Source organism: Tachyglossus aculeatus, unplaced genomic scaffold, assembly GCF_015852505.1.
Source record: "Tachyglossus aculeatus isolate mTacAcu1 unplaced genomic scaffold, mTacAcu1.pri scaffold_97_arrow_ctg1, whole genome shotgun sequence".
Lineage (NCBI taxonomy): Eukaryota > Metazoa > Chordata > Mammalia > Monotremata > Tachyglossidae > Tachyglossus > Tachyglossus aculeatus.
Window position 1 is genome coordinate 1124127 of NW_024045100.1, and position 19375 is coordinate 1143501.

At 42.3% G+C, this 19375-nt stretch overlaps 1 pseudogene; it reads left to right on the plus strand.

Annotated features, from left to right (window-relative positions):
• The first annotated feature begins 604 nt into the window (after positions 1–604).
• On the plus strand, positions 605–11414 carry LOC119924362 (annotated as a pseudogene).
• Positions 11415–19375: the final 7961 nt, after the last annotated feature.

A 19375-nucleotide genomic window follows, 5' to 3' on the forward strand; every position in this document is an offset into this window, starting at 1 on the left:
TTGTACTTCCCAAGCGCTTAGTACAGTGCTCTGCACACGGTAAGCGCTCAATAAATACGATTGATGATGATGATTACTCAGTGTGACCTTGTGGTATCTGGGGTCAGTGAAGTGACCCCCCCACCATCTTACCTCCTTCCCCTCCCCACAGCACCTGTATATATGTATATATGTTTGTACGTATTTATTACTCTATTTATTTTACTTGTACATATTTATTCTATTTTATTTTGTTAATATGTTTTGTTTTGTTGTCTGTCTCCCCCTTCTAGACTGTGAGCCCGCTGTTGGGCAGGGACCCTCTCTGTATGTTGCCAACTTGTACTTCCCAAGCGCTTAGTACAGTGCTCTGCACACAGTAAACACTCAATAAATACGATTGAATCAATCAATCAATCAATTGTATTTGTTGAGCGCTTACTGTGTACAGAGCACTGTACTAAGCGCTTGGGAAGTACAACTGAATGAAAGTGAGGGAGGATAATCTAAGAACGTTGCTTCTCCCCATAAGAATGCATTTTTGTTATTCCAAACCTTAATCCAGCACTGATTCTAATCTCATTGCTTTCTGTAGTTATGGCCCGACAGAAAAAGACCCCATAGAATGCTAAATGATCAAGAAATTAAAGGTTTTAATAGACTTTACCTAACTATCCGGAGTAAAAATGTGTATCATGGTTAAAAATATCTGACACTTTAGATATTTCTATTCTGGGTGTGTGAAGATTATGTACTCTTGAGGGAGAAAGTTCAAGAAAGCCATTCTCATCCAGAGAAGAAAAGATCAGTCAGTCAATTATATTTATTGAGCACTTACTTTATGCAGAGCACTGTACTAAGCGCTTGGGAGAGTACAGTACAACCTGTTAACCTTGTATCCCCCCGAGCGCTTAGAACAGTGACTTGCACATAATAAACGCTTAACAAATACCATCATGATCATAATTATTATTATTAAAAAAGCGTCATCTGTCAGAAGTAAACCAGAACCAGCTGGAACTCAGCCCCGGGATCCGTGTTCTTGTTGTGGGCAGGGCATGTGTCTGTTTATTGTTATATTGTACTCTCCCAAACGCTTAGTACACTGCTTTGCGCACAGGAAGTGCTCAGTAAATATGAATGAATGAATTAATGTTTTAAGTGGGCAGTCTGCTCCCCCTCGTCCCTGATATCTGCTGTCTCTAGTTGTCAGTGGTTGTCAGGGCTGCCGTGAGTCTACATGCACATGGCCTTGTTTTTTTCACTGTTTATCTGGCCACCCCCTCCTCCTTCCCACTTGGTTTTCAATAGATGATTCATATCTATGACAATCGAAGGGAACAGAATGCTGAAGATTTGCAGCATTTTCCAATTTTCGGGAGCTGTATCTTCAGTGTCGACGCCAGGCTCTTCAGGGCCTTCTTGTCTCTATCCCCTAGAAGGATATTATAAGTCTGCTGTCCCAAATAAGCCCACAGGGTTTCCTGAGCTTCACAGATGACGATGTTTTGTTTGACCCGTTATTCCATTTGATCAATATGTTGTTCCTTTTCTTCCTTAATACGGTTGGTATCTGATGTCTCAGGCCCTGAGAGCAGTCAGTATCTTCAAGCTCTGTGTGGTGTGCCCAAATAACTCTCACGTTACACCCTGAGTGAATTAGAAATGGTCATTTTTCTGTTCTCTTATTTTCCTCTCTTCCTTTCAGGAACACCTTTTTGACATATGCTTATTGATTTTCTTTTCTTTTCTTTTGAAATAGCTAATTACCAGGCAGACTTAGCCAACATTACTTGTGAAATTGCGATAAAGCCAAAGCTGATCGATGGACTCGAAAACAGTCAACGAAGGCTGCAGACCCCGAAGAAGCAGTACGAAGAGAAAGTAATGATGCTGCAGCGTAAAATTCGGGATACTCGGCTCGAAAGAGATCAAGTGCTTCAGAATTTAGGTAAGAACTGGAATTTAATGTAGTTACCTTTATGTGTGATTTTATTTACCCATTTCCATTTTTTAAGGGAAGAAAAATTCAAGTAAGACCTATGTGAAATGTGCATTAGAACAAGTGTCCTATCTAGATCATGAATTGATTTGCTGTTTATTTCAGAATTGTAAACTCCTACAGTGTTTTTTATAGATACTATTAATAAAAAAAAGTTCTGTTCACGTTTCCCTGCTCCTCACCACCCCTGAAGTTAACGTGGTCTAGTGAGTAGGGAACAGACCCAGAAGTCAGAAGGACCTACTTTCTAACCCCTGCTCTTCCTCTTGTCCTCCGTGTGATCTTGGGAAAGCCTATTAAGTTCTCTGTGCCTCTGTTACCTCATCTTTAAAATGGGGATTAAGTTTTTGAGCCCCATGTGAGACAGGGACTGCGCCCAACCCAATTTGCTCAAATCCACCCCATCACTTAGTACAGTGCCTGGCACATAGTAAGTGCTTAAATTCCACAAGCCTCCATATCGAAAAGAAACTCATTACCATTGGCTTTAGGGAACTCAATTAACTTGTCCCCTCCTACCTTGTCTTTTCTGAATTTCGTACTACAACCAATCTGCACAGTTTGCTCTTCTAATGCCAACCTACTCAATGTACGTCAGTCTCATCATTCTCACCGCTGAATCCTTTGCCTTCGTCCTCTCTCTGGTCTGGAACTCCCCTTTTCCTTCAGATGTGACAGACCACCCAACTCACCACCTTCAAAACTTTATTAAAGTCACATTTCCAAGAGATCTTCCTCAGCTAATCCCTCATTTCCCCTACACCCTCTCCCTTCTACTTTGCTTATGCTCTTGGATCTGTACCCCTTAATATGCTTGATGTTTGCCTGTTCACTTGGATCTGTAACCCTTAAATACTTGATAATCACCCCAACCTCAGCCCCACAGCACTTATGTACAGATCTGCCAATTTATTTTAATGTCTGTCTCCCCCTCTAGACTATAAAGTCTTTGTGGGCAGGGAAGATATCTACCAACTATATTTGTACTGTATTATCCCAAGCACTTAGTAGAGTGCTCTGCACACAGTGAGTGGTCAGTTCAGTCTTCTTGATTTGACCATCATTGATGTTTTCAATATTGAGAATATTCTATTCATCCATTGAATTTAGGCCACGTAAAATCATGTCTTGGGTTTTCTTTGGGAAATCTAACATAGCAACGGTCAAAATGACAATAAAGCGTGAGAGGAATAGCGAATGTTCTCAGGCTATCGGAAGTAGTTGTGAGGTCATTGAATGATCTCTCATCGTGAATTCTAAAGTAACGTAAAAATTAATAGAAGAAAATTTCCTTTTGTCATTAAGGCCTGGTGGAATCTGATTCAGAAGAGAAAGCCAAAAAAGTTAAATCTGAATATAAGTAGCCGCAGACCATGAGTAAAGAACTTCAGCGACTCCAGACTGCTCAGAAAGAGCATGCACGTGTGCTGAAAAGTCAAACTCAATATGAAAGACAGCTGAAGAAATTGCAGCAGGATGGGACAGAAATGAAAAAGGCAAAGGTATAGATTTTCTTTGAAAGAAACACTAAATTTGGAGTTTGGGAAACTTGGCATTTAGTGCGAAGCTAGGAGATTGCAAAGTGTTCTCCATTTTTAATTGCAAATGCTATGCTTTGACCTGATGTTATGATTACAGATAGATTGGCTGTCATTCAGTAGAGTTAAAAATTCACTGTTCCTTGTTAGACATTTTTCAGCCATCTAGGATGGAAACCTTTTGTGTCACATTGGAGGATAGATTTTCCTGTGTTGGACATTAAAATCACAAGAGAATAACAGATTTTAGATCAGCTATTTGTGGGAAATGTACGATCCAAGTTAATCAAAACTTCATGTCATTGAATACAATTTTCTATCGTAAAATTTTCAGAGTAATTTTAACACATTAACGTACATTAAGCGTAAAAGTGTGCAGGCGCTCGTAAAATTTTCAGAATAGTGTTAACACATTAACGTACATTAAGTGTAAAAAGTGTGCAGGCACTCCTCCTTTCTCACCTCCCTGATGGGAATCTTCAATCAGTCACTTGCCTATGGCTCCTAGTCCACATTGTAGGGTGGAGAGTGGGGAAAATGGGTCTAGAGAGCCATGGCAGTTTCCCAAAACAGGAAGGCACAGGTGAGACTAGAAAGGCAAGTCCGTGGTGGAGAAGGCTACTTAGAGGCAGTAGCCCTAAACCTAGACAATCTCGACCAATCAGTCATATTTATTGAGCACCTACAGTGTGAAGAGCACTGTACTAACCTCATGGGAGAGTATTGTATAACAGAGGCAGGGAATGAGTTCACAGTTTAGAGGGGGAGATAGACATTAATATAAATAAATAACGGACAACTGTGGACATGAGTGTGAGCCCTTTTCTAGACCGTGAGCCCGTTTCTAGACTGTGAGCCTATTGTTGGGTAGGGGCCGTCTCTATACGTTGTCAACTTGTACTTCCCAGGCGCTTCGTACAGTGCTCTGCACACAGTAAGCGCTCAATAAATACGATTGAATGAATGAATGAATATGAACGAGTGCTGTAGGGCTGAGGGAGGGTGAGAAGAAGCCGTGAGTCAGGGTAGATCATAGGCCATCTATTGTACTTCCCATGTTTCTTAATGTGGAAATGTAGTATTAATGAGCTCGTCTTGCTTACCTCTATAGGTACGCTTAATGAAACAAATGAAAGAAGAACAAGATGACAGAATCTCGAAGAAACCGTGAGATTGCGCAGCTTAAAGAAGACCAACAGAAACGAGACGTGAGTTGGAGGATTTTTAACTCTAGGACACTGCTATCACTGTGTTAGTGGAATCAAGCACTTAGAACGGTGCTTTGCGCATACTAAGTGCTTAATAAATGCCACCATTACGATATTATTATTATCTGTGGAATTTCTGGGAAAAAGTTATGGGATAATTATTATTTCCTGAATTATCTATATTTTTTATGATTAATAGTAATGTTACATTAAATGAAAGGTAATGCCCCCATACATTTTTTGGTTTTGTTTTTGTTTATTTTAAGGGAATCTGTTAAACGTTTACTGTGTGTGTTCTAAGCTGTTCTAAACGCAGGGGTAGATCAGACGGTCCTTGTCCCACATAATAATAATAATGATGACATTTATTAAGCACTTACTCTGTGCAAAGCACTGTTCTAAGCGCCGGGGAGGTTACAAGGTGATGAGGTTGTCCCACGGGGGGCTCACAGTATTAATCCCCATTTTGCAGAAGAGGGGACTGAGGCACAGAGAACTTAATTGGCTTGCCCAAAGTAACACAACTGACAGGTGGTAGACCCGGGATTTGAAGCAGCGTGGCTCAGTGGAAAGAGCCTGGGCTTTGGAATCAGAGGTCATGGGTTCAAATCCCACCTCTGCCAATTGTCAGCTGTGTGACTTTGGACAAGTCACTTAACTTCTCTGTGCCTCAGTTACCTCATCTGTAAAATGAGGATGAAGACTATGAGCCCCCTTTGGGACAACCTGATCACCTTGTAACCTCCCCAGTGCTTAGAACAGTGCTTTGCACATAGTAAGTGCTTAATAAATGCCATCATCATTATTATTATTATTTGAACCCATGACCTCTGACTCCAAAGCCCGGGCTCTTTCCACTGAGCCATGCTGCCTCTCAGCGTGGGGTCCTAGTCTTCACATGGGTTCGTAGTCTTTTGAATCCCCATTTCCTGCAGGTGTAGGAACTGAGGTACGGAGAAGTGAAGTGACTTGTCCAAGGTCGTACAGCAGACAAGTAGGAAACCGGGATTAGAACCCAGGTCCTCTGACTCCAAGGCCCGTGCTCTTTCCACTAGGTCATGCTGTTTTCCACGTTGATTATAGATTGTTAGGTCCCTGTGGGTAGGGAACGTGTCTACCAACTCTGTTGTACTCTACTCTCCCAAGTGCTTAACACAGGGCTCTGCACACGGCACTCAGTAAATACCATTGATCGATTCATTGATTGCAATCTGATTTTAGGCAGTGAAACTGATCTTTTTATATAGTGGCATTTTAGTAAACACTTACTATGTGCAAAACACTGTTCTAAGCGCTGGGGAGGTTACCAGCTGATCAGGTTGTCCCACGGGGCTCACAGCCTTATTCCCCATTTTCCAGATGAGGTCACTGAGGCACAGAGAAGGGAAGTGACTTGCCCAAAGTCACACATCTGACGATTGGCAGAGCTGGGATTTGAACCCATGACCTCTGACTGCAGAGCCCGTGACTGAGCCACGCTGCTTATTGGTTTTGAAATTGCGGCTTTAGTTCAGCCCGTCACCCAGAGGGGCCTCTCGTCGACTCCTCTGGGACTTGTCAGGATCTACTTTCTCTACGTGGGTTTCAAGTTGTCACAGCCACAGTTGCCACTTGCCACTGAAAACTGGGAATCGTAATGGGAAGAAGCTGTTTGGAACTGCCAACAGAGGTAGTGGTGAATTTACAATAGAGATCCTTCCCACCTAGAAGGCGGCATCGTGGATTATTGGGGAGAGCATGCGTCTGGGAGTCTGGAGCCCCATGTGACTAATAAATGCCAATATTAATTTCATTATTATTATTATTTGGGAAGTCTACTTAACTTCCCTGCGCCTTGGTTTCCTTATCTGTACACTTCTAGACCGTGAGCCCGTTGTTGGGTAGGGACCATCTCTATATGTTACCAACTTGGACTTCCCAAGCACTTAGTACAGTGCTCTGCACACGGTAAGCGCTCAATAAATACGATTGAATGAATTGAATGAATGTAAAATGGTGATTAAAAAAACAACAACCCTGTTCTCTCTTTCTCTTATACTGTGAACCCGGTGTGGGACAGGAACTGTTCCGGTATGATTCTCTTGTAGTTTACCCCAGTGTTTGCATGTAATGCTAATAATAATTTAATAATTATAATACTATTACTATTATTTAAAAGTCCGGGAGATATAAGAAGAACAATATGAGAAAGTGTTCGGACACTTCCCAAGGCCTCAGCCGCAAGTTAGAATGATCTTGAAGCTTCTTGCGATATCATAGGTTCCAAAACCTACCTCAAGAAGGTCTTCTATCAATTGAATAAGAATAATAATTTTTTAAAAAACCCCACAAGGCATGCATACCATCCTGGCTAAGAGCATTGGTGCCTGCTATTCTGCCTCTGCCAATACTAAAGAATGTTTGCAAGAACAAGCAAATTCTTTAACATCTTCCAGTAAAGGAGATAATCACATAGCGCCTTCTCCAAGAGAACTTCCCTGATTAAGCCCTCCTCTCCTCTTCTCCCACTCCCTTCTACATCACTGACTCGCTCCTTTCTTTCATCCTCCGTCATTAATTCATTTGTTCATTCAACCAGTCGTATTTATTGAGCGCTTACTGCATGGAGAACACTGTATTAAGCACTTGGAAAATACAGTTCAGCAATAGAAACAATCGCTGCCCACAACGGGCTTACAGTCGGTGGGGCAGGGGGGAGACAGACATCGAAACAAGTAAACAGGCATCAATATAAATAAATAGAATTATCCTTCCTCCCATCCCCTCAGCACATATGTTCATAATAATAATAATGATGGCATTTATTAAGTGCTTACTATGTGCAAAGCACTGTTCTAAGCGCCGGAGATGTTACAAGGTGGTCAGATTGTCCCAAAGGGGGCTCACAGTCTTAATCCCCATTTACAGAAGAGGTAACTGAGGCACAGAGAAGTTAAGTGACTTGCCCAAAGTCACACAGCTGACAATTGGCAGAGCCGGGATTTGAACCTATGACCTCTGACTCCCAAGCCCGTGCTCTTTCCACTGAGCCATGCTGCTTCCCTGAAGCATATCTGCTGCATATCTTTATCATCATCATCATCATCAATCGTATTTATTGAGCCCTTACTGTGTGCACAGCACTGTACTAAGCGTTTGGGAAGTACAAGATGGCGAAATATAGAGACAGTCCCTACCCAACAGTGGGCTCACAGTCTAAAAGGGGGAGACAGAGAACAAAACCAAACATGCTAACAAAATAAAATAAATAGAATAGATATGTACAAGTAAAATAAATAAATAAATAGAGTAACAAATATGTAAAAACATATATAAATATATACAGGTGCTGTGGGGAAGGGAAGGAGGTAAGATGGGGGGGATGGTGTGGGGTGCGAGGGTGAAAGGAAGGAAGGGGCTCAGTCTGGGAAGGCCTCCTGGAGTAGGTGAGCTCTCAGTAGGGCCTTGAAGGGAGGAAGAGAGCTAGCTTGGCGGATGGGCAGAAGGAGGGCATTCCAGGCCCGGGGGATGACGTGGGCCGGGGGTCGATGGCGGGACAGGCGAGAACGAGGTACGGTGAGGAGATTAGCGGCAGAGGAGCGGAGGGTGTGGGGTGGGCTGTAGAAGGAGAGAAGGGAGGTGAGTTAGGAGGGGACGAGGTGATGGAGAGCCTTGAAGCCCAGGGTGAGGAGTTTCTGCCTGATGCGCAGATTGATTGGTAGCCACTGGAGATTTTTGAGGAGGGGAGTAACATGCCCAGAGCGTTTCTGGACAAAGACAATCCGGGCAGCAGCATGAAGTATATATATATCTGTAATTTATTTGTTTCTATAAATGTCTGTCTCCCCCTGTAGACCGTGAGCTCGTTGTGGGTGCGGAGTGTGTCTGTTTGTTATGTTGTACTCTCCAAAGCACTTAGTAGAGTGCTCGGCACACCGTAAGCGCTCAATAAATATGATTGAATGAATGAATGACATTGTTAAAATTTTGAAATCCGGGCCCAATAAGATATATTATTTTCTGCAGTTACCATTTAAAAATATGCATTTCTGTAGACGATTCCAAATTCCACTGATGAAATAAAAATAAATAGTGATAGTGAAGCAAATTGTATAATTGGATCATAGTTCTTATTAGCAAGCCTACTGATGTAGGCTTCATTCCAGTTTGCTCCTCTGGGACCAGAAGAGGTTATTTTTGGTAAAAAAAAAAAAACACAAAAAACCTTCTAAATTTTACTCCACATGGGTCTTACTTTACATGTTAAATAAAAGTGTTACTTCATGATTTCCCCTCCTTGATTACCACTCTTTGGTTAGCAATTCCCAATGAAGGAAAAAAAATTTCAGTTCAGGAGCAACCAGGTAATTAAGCATAGTCAGATTATTTTACCTAAGAACACTTTAAGAATTCTTACACCCCATAAAATAATCTTAAAAAAAAAGCTTCTGTATATATTCTTGGGAGAGCACAGCAGTAACAAGGAGGTTGTAGACTATTGTGGAGCAAAGACAGAGTTTTTACAAAAAAGTATATTTTGCAAAGTATTTTGCAAAAGAGCCAAAATAAAACAGGAGCCCAATGAAACAGATGGGCAGGTTTTCAAATATAGAGGTAAATACATACTTATGTATCTATATATAGATATATATATATATATAAAGTAAATTAAAGAGTAAATCAAAATGAATTAAAATGTACCTGTGTATATAAGTGATTGGGTAGAGGTGCATATTTTTGCTTTCTCCATCTCCTTCTCTATCTAGAGCCCATAGATACTAATTGAACGTGCACATTAAAAGATGTAGTGAATCAAATGATGGTATTTACAAGCATCAACTTGTAAATAATAATTGGGCTAATTGTTAAGTGCGTACTATATGACAGATGCTTAACAAGTAATAATAATAATAATGGTATTTGTTAAGCATTTACTATGTGCCAAACACTGTTCTAAACGTTGGGGTAGATACATAGTGATCTGTTTGTCCACATGGGGCTCAAAGTCTTCATCTCCATTTTGCAGATAAGGAAACTGACGCACAGAGAAGTGAAGTGGCTTGCCCAAGGTCACACAAACAGTCAAGAGGCCGAGCTGGGATTAGAACCCATGTCCTCTGACTCTCAAGTCCGGGCTCTTTCCACTAAGTCACGCTGCTTCTCATAATTATTAAATTAAATTATTAAACTAAATAACCACAATTATCATTATTATTAAATAATCTAAATGGTCAGGCACAATAGGACTTTCCCACATAGGGCTCACAGTATTAGTCCCCCTTTTACAGACGAGGTCACTGTGGCCCAGAGAAGTGAAGTGACTTACCCAAGGTTCCACAACAGACAAGTGGTGGAGCCGAGATTAGAACTGACTTCCAAGCCCGTGCTCTTTCCACTAGGCCGTGCTGCTCTACCCTTCTCAAGGGCAAAGATTGGGTCTACTCTCTTTATCGTATTCCCCCAAGTGCTCAGTACTGTGCTCTGCCCAGAGTAAGCACTCAATAAATACTACTGATTGAATTAACAAGACAGGTTTTACAACGTTATTTCATCTTCCACTATTTATTATTCTATTTATTTTATTTATGATGTGTATATATCTGTAATTCTCTTTATATCGATGCTATTGATGCCTGTCTATTTGTTTTGTTGTCTTTCTCCCCGGCTTCTAGACTGTGAGCCCATTGTTGGGCAGGAATTGTCTCTATCTGTGCCCGAATTGTACCCTCCAAGCACTCAATACAGTGCTCTGCACACAGTAAGATATTTATTTATTTTATGACTCTATTTTATTACTCTATTTCATTTATTTTATTTGTACATATTTATTCTAATTATTTTATTTTGTTAAGATTTTTTTTTTGTTCTCTGGCTCCCCCTTCTAGACTGTGAGCCCACTGTTGGGGAGGGACCGTCTCTCTATGTTGCCCACTTGTACTTCCCAAGCGCTTAGTACAGTGCTGTGCCCACAGTAAGCCCTTAATAAATACGATAAATACAAATACAATCAACTGAGTACAAAACAGTGTACTAAGTGCTTAGGGAAGTACCAACCACAGAAACACGGATACACATACCTGGCAGTAAAAGAGTGTACAATTTAATGGACCTCTATCCTATAGACGAATGGATAAGCAAGATATACATAGTTGGGGTGGGGAGGTGACAGAGAAAGAAGATACACACGGGCAATCAACGAATCCGTGGTATTTATTTAGTGCATATTATCTGCAGTGTATTATGTGCTTGAGAGAGTATAGTGCAACAGAGTTGGTAAAAGCTCTACCCTCAATGAGTCTACAGTCTAAGGGATAAGCATAAAAAGTAAACACTAGATTTTACTTTGTTTTCACTCCTGATTTATTTGATATTATTTGCAGCATCAATTCAGGCTTTTGGAAGCTCAGAAAAGAAATCAAGAAGTGGTTTCTTTGACGTAAAACCGAAGAGGTAGGGGAACAGAACCTCCAGTTACTTCCGGGAAATCTTTGTGACTTTGGAGAGAAATGGAATGACTTCAAAGAGGAGGCGAATGATGCATTTTCCTCACTGTTTCAGGTAACAGCTCTTCGGCCGCAAGTAAGACCCATGTCTGAGAAAGTAGCAGGGAAGGTTAGTCGAAAGCCGAGTGCCCCTGATTCTCCTGCTCAAGACCCGAGTTCCACTGTAGCTGCCGGAGACCCTGATTCGACTAAGGCTGGATCCTGACAGAAAATGAGAATTCCTGTTGCAAGAGTGCAAGCACTGCCAGCAACTGCAGCCAGTAGAACCAGGTAAGATGTTTCCTAGGTTGTGTGAGAGCATTTTCATGCGAGGGTTGTTCTCAAATGAGACACTCAATTTGAAAGATTTGTTGCATGGATGATCCATTCTAAAAGAATTTCAGATAAAAATGTCATAAAAATGATCACAGGAAGAAATACCTGAAAAGCGGAATGACCCGTCGAGCACTCACGTCAAAAACTGCCCAGATGAAGTGGCAACGACTTGAACGTAGGGTCACAGAGAATGACAACTTCCGGTATGGAGACTGATATGAGCAGGCTGCTAAAGGTATGGCTTATTAGAGATTTCACTGTTGTCCTTGCTGTAAAAATACCGAAGAATGCACTGATTTAGTACACTATTGTCAGAAAAAGGAATAAATCTATATTTTGGATAATTCCAGCCCTTTTATTCCAATTTCAAAACCTAGCTTGGGAAATCATTGAAATCTTGTTTGGTAGACTCCCTCAGAAAAATCAACATCTATTGTCTTTGTATTGCCGTTTTCCTTTTGTAATTTTATTTACTATTTTTTGGGGGTGGGTGGGAAATAGCAACGTGAAGAACTCCCAGAAAGAAGAGAAAAACTTTCAAAAAGAAGGGAACAGGCCATCAAAGAGAATGGAGACGGGGATAAAAATGTACATAGCATTAATGAGGAGACCGAATCACCAACTGCGAACATCGATTACATCAATGATAGTGTTTCTGATTGTCAAGCCAATGTCATGCAGATGGAGAAAGCAAAGGTTACTTACGTATTAAGAGTGAAGTGATTAATAATTTGAAAGAAAACTCTCCTCTCCGTGTACCTTTCACAGGTAATAATTTTCTATTTTAAGGTGCATTTAAGCATGACATCTTTTAGCAGTGAATGTTACACACAACCTGTTCTTTAGTCTTACATGCAGGTAAAAATATAAACCCACTCAGCTTGTAAGTGGCAAAGTTGATATTCTTTGTTGAGTTAAATCCCAGTATATGAAATTAATAGAAATGTGAATTGAAATGAAAGCTTTGCCCGAAGGAAAAATTCCAGTGTGACTCACTTACTACTTTGGTGTGTAGCACTTATTAAGTATTCTTTTGATTTACTTTAAAATACTGATTCTTGCAGCCTGAAAGGGAGACTAAAGGAACCCTTTCTTGGATAAAGTATAATGGAGCTGCTAGTAACTCTAGTTACAATATCAATAAACAGGCAAGTGTGCTTGAAATAACTTCTTAATTCTCGCCTTTCAATTTTGCACAGCCGAATCGTGACCATACTGTGTGTTTTGCAGGAAGGTGAGACCCCCCGATGTCACTGCAATGATCAGTGCTTGCACTTTAACTTTGCACTTCTCATTACCTCCTAGACCATTTCTCGTCAATGGGCATCAATATGAGATTCAGTATGTACTGTTCATTGGAAAGTGGGGAGTGAATGTGATTTTTTTAATTTTGGAAAGCACTACAAAGTACAGTTTATAAATCTGACATGGATGCCACCTGCATCCTAACCCTCCAATTTATTCCAGCCCTTTATAAAACTTGCCAGCTGGTTATTTTTGAATCAGATAGTTTCTTCTTCATCCTTGGAATTCACTTCAAACTGATGGGATACGCTTCTCTGGCTAGATAAGCCACGAATCCAATTCTAAAGCCATGTTCTCTTTCTCGTTTAACTTTTGCATTCATCTAGACTGTGAGCCCATTGTTGAGTAGGGACCGTTGTTGCTATATGTTGCTAACTTGTACTTCCCAAGCGCTTAGTACAGCGCACGGTAAGCACTCAATAAATACGATTGAATGAATGAATGAATTTGTGCTTAGTACAGTGAGCGCTCAATAAATACGATTGGATGAATTTGTCGATAACTAAGGAGTTTTGGGAAAAAGCCACCCTGAATCCTGGACGTGTTCTTTTTGCACGGAATAAACAATAATAAATCACCCGGGGCTCACCATTTCATGGCCTGGGATGTGTTTTGACGGTGTCTTTAATTTGATTCTCTCAAAGCCTTAGAGGGGCCGCCATCATGTGAATTTCAGCCCTGTTCTCTCCTTTTGAAAAGATATTGCATTTTTTCCCCCTCTCTGGGCTAGCGCAAAGTCAGGAAGAAGAGTGAGGGGTTTTTTTGTTTTTCCAGGGCCCTCATTAGGTATTTTCCAAGGTGAGAATTGCTATTTCCAGTGAGTTTGCACCCGAATCTGGGGAGGGTGTGCACGGTTGGCGAGAACTGAAGGGGTTCTGGGCCCGGGATTGCCGTGGTGTAGACCCAGATCCACACCCAGACGCACAACACACAACCCCCCCCCCCCCCACACACACACAGCGTTTCGCAGGCGAGCTAGGGAAGGACCGGCTCTGGTATCAATGGGGCGGGGACTTTGGGGGTCCGGGTAAGGAGACCAAGAAGACCCCCCGACCCTAAACTCATTTGGAGTTTGGCGGCCGCACTCTCAGAGTCGGTTCTTGTGCGATTCCCCTTTCTTTGTGTGTTTTTCGTTCTTCCATTTGGGCCCTGGTCCCCTGAGGCTGATTTCTCCTTTTTTTTTTTTTTTTTTTTGGCTTTTCTTCCATTTTGTCTCTTTCTCTCCGGTGGGAAAGGGGGACTCGTTTGGCGGGAATCCCAAGCCCCCCGGAGCCCGGGAAGGAGCGGAGCGGAGCGAACCTCCTCGCGCGACCCGAGGTGAGAGGCGGGAGGGCGGAGGGCCGCCCCGTACAGGCCGGGTCGGTGTCGGGCTATCGCCACGGCCACGAGGCCTGACGCGACAGGGGCACCGTCGGGGGGATTGGGGGAAGGGATGGGGGTCGACGTTGGAGCGGCCCAGGTCGTCGTTGATGTCGATTGAACTCGGGGCGCGGGGGCCTCCCCTCTTCTGCCAGGGGCCCAGGGGGCTTCGTCCCAAGTCCGGAGGGGACGGGGTCATTCTACAAATGAAAGATATTCAATCAATACTATTGATTGATTGATGGATTGACTATTGCAAAATTACTCTATTTATTTATTTATTTATTTATTTTACTTGTACATTTCTATCCTACTTATTTTATTTTGTTGGTATGTTTGGTTCTGTTCTCTGTCTCCCCCTTTTAGACTGTGAGCCCACTGTTGGGTAGGGACTGTCTCTATGTGATGCCAATTTGTAGTTCCCAAGCGCTTAGTACAGTGCTCTGCACATAGTAAGCGCTCAATAAATACGATTGATTGATTGATTGATTGATTAGAAGGGAAATATTTGAGAAAAATCCGAGAAACTTTAATTTTTCTGCAAAACTAAGAAAGCTGCAACTACAGCTGAACACAAGCTCCTCCAATTTTCAGTACCATTGCATATAGTAATACTAATAATAATACTATTTGTTAAACGTTTACTATGTGCCAAGCACTGTTCTAAGCACTGAGTAAATCCAAGTAATTACGTTGTCCCACGTGGGGCTCACAGTCTTAATCCCCATTTTACAGATGATATAACTGAGACACAGAGAAGTAAGTGACTTGCCCAATGTCACATAACTCATAAGTGTCAGAACCTGGATTAGAACCCACAACCTCTGACTCCCAAGCATACACTCTTTCCACTAAGCTACACTGCTTCTCACAATCAGTCAATCGATCAATGCCTTTATTGGTTATTTACAGAACACTGTACTAAATTCATTCATTCATTCAATCGTATTTATTGAGCGCTTATTGTGTGCAGAGTTTAGGCCCTTGGGAAGTACAAGTCTGCAATATATAGAGATGGTCCGTAGTCAACAATGGGCTCACAGTCTAGAAGGGGGAGACAGACAACAAAACAAAACTTGGTAGATTACGATACAACAGAATTAGCAGACATGTTCCCTGCCCACAGTGAGTTTGCAGTCTAAATGGGGCGACAGACATTAATATAAATGAATGAATATAGTCCAAGGCACCATATCACAGGCCACGGCAGGATGGAGGGCAGGTTAAGACTTCATTCATTCATACATTCATTCATTCAATCATATTTATTGAAAAAGGGGGTCGATGAGAGGGAGGGAGTCGGGGCGATGAGGAGGGGAGGAGGAGCAGAGGAAAAAGGGGGGACTCAGTCGAGGAAGGCCTCCTAAAGGAGGTGAGCTATCAGTAGGGCTTTGAAGAGGGGAAGAGAGCTAGTTTGGTGTATGTGTGGAGGGATGGCATTCCAGGCCAGAGGCAGGACGTGGGCCAGGGGTTGGCGGTGAGACAGGCAAGAACGATGCCCAGTGAGGAGGGTGGTGGCAGAGGAGCAGAGTGTGCGGGCTGGGCTGTAGAAGGACAGAAGGGATGTGAGGTATGAAGGGGAAATGTGATGGAGAGCTTTGAAGATGGGAGTGAGGAGTTTTTGCTTCATGCGAAGGTTAATAGGCAACCACTGGAGATTTGTGTGAAGGGGAGCGTTTCTGTAAAAAGATAATCTGGGCAGCAGAGTGAAGTATAGGCTGAAGCAGGGAGAGGCAGTAAAATGGGAGATTAGAAAGGAGGCTAATGCAGTAATCCAGTCGGCATAGGATGAGGGTTTGAACCAGCAAGGTAGCAGTTTGGTTGGAGAGGAGAGGGCGGATGTTGGCGATGTTCTAAAGGTGAGGCCAGCATGTTCTCGTAAAGAATTGGATGTGCGGGATGAATGAGAGAGTGGTGTCAACGTTGCAGGCTTGTGAGACGGGAAGCATGGTAGTGACGTCCATACTGATGGAAAGTCGGGCAGAGGTCAGGGTTTGGGAGGGAAGATAAGGAGCGCAGTCTTGGAAATGTTGAGCTTTAGGTGGCAGGGGGACATCCAAATGGAAATATCCTGAAGGAAGGAGGATATACGAGCCTGGAGGGAGGGAGGGAGAACATCCAGCCTAGTCATCCCCTGTCCTGTAAACAGTATGCTGATCTTGGTCTAACAGAAAGAGCATAATCCCGGCTCTGCCACTTGCCTGATGTGTGACCTTGGGCAAGCCACTTCAGTTCTCTGAATTTCCTCAGTTTAATACCCCATTTTTTAAAATCAGGAAAATCAAGGTCACCTTCCTCACGGTTCTTCTTAGACAGTCAGGTTGTTGTGGACAGGGAATGTGTCTACAGAACAGTGCTTGGCACATAGTAAGCACCTAATAAATACCATCATCATCATCATCAATCGTATTTATTGAGCGCTTACCGTGTGCAGAGCACTGTACTAAGCGCTTGGGAAGTACAAGTTGGTAACGTATAGAGACAGTCCCTACCCAGCAGTGGGCTCACAATCTAAAAGGGGGAGATTTATCATTATTATTATTACCCACTCCGTTATATCATACTAGTCCAGTTGCTTAAATCAGCACTCCTCACAGAAGCGCTCACTAAATACCACACTGATTGACTGACGAATGTCTGCCTCCCATGTACAGTGTAGCTCACTGGGGCAGGGATCATGTCCACCAAGTCTGTTATCTTGGACTCTTCCAATCGCTCGTTCAGTGCTCTGTACACAGTGAATGCTGGGTAATACCACTGATTGACTAACGTCTGCCTCTAATTCGAGACTGTAAGCTTGTTCATTCATTCATTCAAAAGTATTTATTGAGCGCTTACTGTGTGCAGAACACTGCACTGTCCTAAGCGCTTAGAAAGTACAATTCGGCAACAAATAGAGACCATCCCTCCCCAACAACTGGCTCACAGTATAGAAAGGGGAGACAGACAACAAAACAAAACAAATAGGCAGTGGGCAGAGAACGTGTCTATCCACTCTGTACTAGTGCACTCTCCGAAGTGCTTAGTGCAGTGTTCTGTACCCAGTAAGCACCCATTGATTGATGGATTCTCTCCTTAGCTCTCACATTTACCCGGGTCTCAGCCACCGCACCCATGATCCCCAGAAAGTACTCTAGATCTCTGATCGTCTTCCCATCTGAGCCCAGAATTGGTGGCAATTACTCTCAGAACAACGTGCTGAACAAACAGAGGAGCCGGTTTTATGAACTCCTGAAAAAAGGACAACTCTCCTCTTCTCCCATTCCCTGGAGATCTCGGCTGCTTGCAGAGGCTAAAATTCCCAGTAGGCCGTTATGTTCAACCTCTACAAGCAGAAGAATTGCAAAACGCAAGGGAGAGATTGGTCCACTTAGATTTATCTGCCTAGATTTATAATCATGATTAATATTATAATCATTGCTGTTGTATTTGTTAAGCACTCACTAGACTGTTATGATATTTGTTTAGCACTCTGCTATGATTATGGTATATATTAAGCACTTACTATATATTATTATTATGACATTTGTTAAGCACACCACTATATTGTTATTCCTATGGCATTTGTTATGCACTCATTATCTTACTGTGGGATTTGTTAAGCTCTTACTATATTACCATTATGGCATTTGTTAAGCATTCACTATATTATTATTATGGGATTTGATAAGCACTTACTATTTTATTATTATGGTATTTGTTCAGCACTTACTATATGATCCAAACTAAACCAATGCATTCTCTGCCTACAGTTAGCTTACAGTCTGGAGGGGGAGAGAGACATTAATATAAATAAATATTAAGCTTTTCTGCTAGGTGACCTAGAGCAAGTCACTTCACTTCTCTGTGCTTCAGTTACCTCATCTGTAAAATGTGACTTGAGACTGTGAGCCCCATGTCGGACAAGGGACTATATCCAGCCCGGTGTGCTTGCATCTCCCCAGTGCTTAGAAGAGTGCCTGGCACACACTAAGTACTTCATAAATACCATTATACCATTAATACCATTATACCATTGGGGAAGCAGCGTGGCTCAGTGGAAAGAGCCCGTGCTTTGGAGTCAGAGTTCAGGGGTTCAAATCCCGGCTCCACCAATTGTCAACTGTGTGACTTTGGGCAAGTCACTTAACTTCTCTGGGCCTCAGTTACATCATCTGTAAAAAATGGAGATTAAGACTGTGAGCCGCACGTGGGACAACCTGATCACTTTGTATTTTCCCCAGCACTTGGAACAGTGCTTTGCACATACTAAGTGCTTAATAAATGGCATTATTATTATTAATAATAATGACAAATATAAATAAACTACAGTTAAATCAATACGGTTGGACATTATTCAAAAACCTAGAGATGACTCTATGTGTTTGGTCAACTCCATTTAGGAATTAATCAATCAATCATTTGTATTTATTCTGCACTCACTGTGTGCGGAGCACTGTACTAAGCCCTTTGGAGAGTATAATATAACGGAGGTGGTAAGCCACAACAAGATTCCAGTCTAGAAGTCACTCCTGGACACAACCTTTAAGTCAGAGTCTCCAATTCAAATTCAACACTTGTTAAGAACTGTTTATTAATGAGCATTTTTCTTCATCTATGTGGAGCCCTTTTGTATCTGAGCAGGGACAGATAGTCGTTCTTTTTTAAAACAAATAATTACTTGTTACAGGGTTGTTTCCTTAGGAAGGTCTTCACTATTTTCTTGGAAATGGGTGGCATTTGGTATTTTCTGGTCAGGAATTAGGTATTTAATCTACCTATAGTGCACTGAGAAGCAGTGTGTCTCAGTGGAAAAGAGCACGGGCTATGGAGTCAGATGTCATGGGTTCAAATCCCAGCCCCTCCAATTGTCAGCTGTGTGCCTTTGGGCAAGTCACTTAACTTCTCTGTGCCTCAGTTACCTCATCTGTAAAATGGGGATGAAGACTGTGAGACCCCCGTGGGACAACCTGATCACCTTATAACCTCCCCAGCGCTTAAACAGTGCTCCCTCTGCATATCCACCAAGCTAGTTCTCTTCCTCCCATCAAGGCCCTACTGAGAGCTCACCTCCACTAGGAGGCCTTCCCAGACTGAGCCCCCTCGTTCCTCTCCTCCTCCTCCCCCTCCCCATCCACCCCACCTTACCTCCTTCCCTTCCCCACAACACCTGTATATATGTATATATGTTTATACACATTTATTACT